Source organism: Elephas maximus, chromosome 6, assembly GCF_024166365.1.
Source record: "Elephas maximus indicus isolate mEleMax1 chromosome 6, mEleMax1 primary haplotype, whole genome shotgun sequence".
Taxonomy (NCBI): domain Eukaryota; kingdom Metazoa; phylum Chordata; class Mammalia; order Proboscidea; family Elephantidae; genus Elephas; species Elephas maximus.
Window position 1 is genome coordinate 116,687,832 of NC_064824.1, and position 4,577 is coordinate 116,692,408.

Here is a 4,577-nt window from a genome sequence, read left to right on the forward strand (position 1 = left end):
CCAAGACCTACCCAGGAATGGCCTTCCCCTGTTGCCCCCACCCGATCTGTTCTCTTCCCTCGGCCTTTCCTAGACCTCTTATCTGTCTAGTCCTACCTTCTAGAAGTTGGTAATCTAAGGCAGACAGTGTTTATCTGGACAGACTGTGGTGTGGGGGATGGAAGGAGCACAGGTCAGGGAGTTAGGAGATAGGGTCCAGCCCTGCAACTATCACAGATGAGCTCTGCAACTTTGGCAAATACCTCAGCTCTGAGGGCTTTTTCTCTAACATGAGGGAGTCGGGCTTCATCCTCTCTAAAGTCTCTTCCAGCTCAGCAAATCCATGACTGTAAGACCCCAGTGGCCTTAGCTCTTCTCCTTCACACTCCCTCTCTCACTCAACTGTGGTGCCCACCCTTTAGGATTCACAAGAAGCAAAGCCTGCATGGTCCTGGGTTCTTCAGTAGTTTCTTGCCAGAAATCTCAATTTTGGTACCTACTTTTCTTTTGTTTTTTAACAGCTTTGTTGAGGTACTACTGACATATAATAAATTTCACACAAATTGTGCAATTTGTTGAGTTTTTATTTTAATATATACCCATAAAACCATCAGGAGTCTCTGGGTGGTAAGAATGGTTAATGTGCTTGGTTGCTAACTGAAAGATTGGAGGTTCAAGTCCACCCAGAGGCACCTCAGGAGAAAGGCCTTGTGGTTGGCTTCTGAAAAATCAGCCACTGCAAACTCTATGGAGCACAGTTCTATTCTGACACACATGAGGTTGACATGAGTTGGAAACAATTCGATGGTGACTGGTTATAAAATCATCACCAAATTCAAAATAGTAAATATATCCATCAGCTATGACCCCATGTTTGTCGTACTGTGGGGGCTTGTGTGTTGCTGTGATGCTGTGATGCTGGAAGCTATGCCACCAATACTCAGATACCAGTAGGGTCACCTTGGACGGACAGGTTTCAGCTGAGTTTCCAGACTAAGACAGACTAGGAAAAAGGACCTGGCAGTCTACTTCTGAAAAGAATTAGCCAATGAAAACCTTACGAATAGCAGTGGAACATTGTCTGATATAGCACCAGAAGATGAACCTTCCAGGTTGGAAGACACTCAAAAGACGACTGGGGAAGAGCTGCTTCCTTAGAGTCGACCATAACGATGTGGATGGAGTCAAGCTTTCAGGACCTTCATTTGCTGATGTGGCACAACTCAAAATGAGAAGAAACAGCTGCAAACATCCATTAATAATCGGAACCTGGAATGTACAAAGTATGAAAGTAGGAAAAGTGGAAATCATCAAAAATGAAATGGAATGCATAAACATCCACATCCTAGGTATTAGTGAGCTGAAATGGACTGGTATCAGCCATTTTGAATCAGACAATCTTATAGTCTGCTGTGCTGGGAATGACAACTTGAAGAGGAATGGTGTTGCACTCATCACCAAAAAGAACATTTCAAGATCTATCCTGAAGTACAACACTGTCAGCGGTAGGATAATATCCATACACCTACAAGAAAGACCAGTTAATACAACTGTTATTCAAATTTACACACCAACCACTTAGGACAAACGTGAAGAAAATGAAGATTTTTATCAGCTTCTGCAGTCTGAAATTGATGGAACATGCAATCAGGATGCATTGTTAATTCCTGGTGATTGAAATGCAGAATTTGGAAACAAAGAAGAAGGATCAGTAGTTGGAAAATATGGCCTTGGTGATAGAAACGATGACAGAGATCAAAGGATAGAATTTTGCAAGACCAACAATTTCTTCATTGCAAATACCTTTTTCACCAACATAAGCGGCAGCTATACACATTTTTTTTATACACATGGACCTCATCAGATGGAATACACAGGAATCAAATCAACTACATCTGTGGAAAGAGACGATGGAAAAGCTCAATATCATTAGTCAGAACAAGGCCAGGGGCCAACTGTGGAACAGACCATCAACAGCTCATATGCAAGTTCAAGTTGAAACTGAAGAAAATTAGAGCATGTTCACGAGAGCCAAAATATGACCTTAAGTATAACCCACCTGAATTTAGAGACCATCTCAAGAATAGATTTGATGCGTTCAACACTAATAACAGAAGACCAGACGAGTTGAATGACATCAAGGACATCATACATGAAGAAAGCAAGAGGTCATTGAAAAGACAGGAAAGAAAGAAAAGACCAAGATGGATGTCAAAGGAGACTCTGAAATTTGCTCTCAAACATCGAGCAGCCAAAGCAAAAGGAAGAAATGACAAAGTAAAAGAACTGAACAGAAGATTTCAAAGGGCAGCTCAAGAAGACAAAGTAAAGTATGATAATGAATAAATGTGCAAAGAAAACCAAAAGGGAAGAACACACTCGGCATTTCTCAAGCTGAAAGAACTGAAGAAAAAATTCAAGCCTCAAGTTGCCATATTGAAGGATTCTATACAGAAAATATTAAATGACGCAGGAAACATTAAAAAGGAGATAGAAGGAATACACAGAGTCATTATACCAAAAAGAATTAGTCGATGTTCAACCATTTTGAGAGATAGCATATGACCAAGAACCAACAGTACTGAAGGACGAAGTCCAGGCTGCACTGAAGGCATTGGAGAAAAACAAGGCTCCAGGAACTGACGGAATATCAATTGAGATGTTTTAACAAATGGATGTAGTGCTGGAAGTGCTCACTCGTCTATGCCAAGAAATTTGGAAGACAGCTACCTGACCAACCAACTGAAAGAGATCCATATTTATGCCTATTCCTAAGAAAGGTGATCCAAACAAATGGGGAAATTATTGAACAATATCATTAATATCACACGCAAGCAAAATTCTGCTGAAGATCATTCAAAAACGGCTGCAGCAGTATATCCACAGGGAACTGCCAGAAATTCAGGCCAGATTCAGTTTAGAGAACGTGAAACCTGGGATATCACTGGTGATGTCAGATGGATCCTGGCTGAAAGCAGAGAGTACCAGAAGGATGTTTACCTGTGTTTTATTGACTATGTAAAGCCATTCGACTGTGTGGATCATAACAAACTATGGATAACATTGTGAAGAATGGTGCTCATGAGGAACCTGTACATAAATCAAGAGGCAGTGGTTCAGACAGAACAAGGGAATATTGAGTGGTTTAAAGTCAGGAAAGGCGTGCGTCAGGGTTGCATTCTTTCACCATACCTATTCAATCTGTATGCTGAGCAAATGATACCAGAAGCTGGACTATATGAAGAGGAATAGGGCATCAGGATTGGAGGAAGACTCATTAACAACCTGCATTATGCAGATGACACAACCTTACTTGCTGAAAGTGAAGAGGACTTGAAGCACTTTGATGAAGATCAAAGACCACAGCCTTCGGTATGGATTACACCTCAACATAAAGAAAAAAAATTCCTCACAACTGGACCAATAAGCCACATCATGATAAATGGAGAAAAGATTGAAGTTGTCAAGGATTTCCTTTTACTTGGATCCACAATCAACACCCATGGAAGCAGCAGTCAAGAAATCAAAAGACACATTGCATTGGGCAAATCTGGTGCAAAAGACCTCTTTAAGGTCTTGAAAAGCAAGGATGACCTTAAGGACTAAGGTGCGCCTGACCCAAGCTGTGGTATTTTCAACCACATTGTCTACATGTGAAAGCTGGACAATGAATAAGGAAGACCAAAGAAGAATTGACACCTTTGAATTGAATATACTGTAGACTGCCAAAAGAATGAACAAATCTGTCTTGGAAGAAGTACAACCAGAATGCTCCTTAGAAGCAAGGATGGCAAGACTGCATCTTATATACTTTGGACATGTTGTCAGGAGGGATCAGTCCCTGCAGAAGGACATCATGCTTGGTAAAGCATTGGGTCAGTGGAAAAGAGGACACCCTCAACAAGATGGATTGACACAGTAGCTGCAACAATGGGCTCGAGCATAACAACAATTGTAAGGATGGCGCAGGATGGGGCAATGTTTCATTCTGTGGTACATACGGTCGCTATGAGTCAGAACCCAGTCGACTGCACCTAACAACAATAACACCAGCCCTGAAGTTTCCTCATGCCCGTTTGTACTATCTCCCTCTTTTCTTTCCCCTCAATCCCAAGCAACCACTGATCTACTTTCTGTCATTATAAATTAGTTTGCATTTATTAGAATTTTATATAAACTTTATATAAAGTATTGTACTTTTTGTTATCTGCCTTCTTTCACTCAGCATAATTATTTTAAGATTCGTTCATGTTGTTGCATATATCAATGGCTCTCTTTTATTGCTGAATAGTATCCATTTTACAGATATATTGCACTTTGTTTATATAGTCATCTGTTGCTGGACATGTGGGTTGTTTCTGATTTTTGGCTATTACAAATGAAGCTCCTAGGAATATTTGTGGACAAATCTCTGTATAAAAAAACCCATTGCCATCGAGTCAATTCTGACTCATAGCAACCCTATAGGACAGAGTAGAATTGCCCCATAGAGTTTCCAAGAAGCGCCTGGCAGATCTGAACTGCCAACCCTTAGGTTGGCAGCCTTAACACTCAACCACTACGCCACCAGGGTTTCCAATCTCTGTATAGACATATAT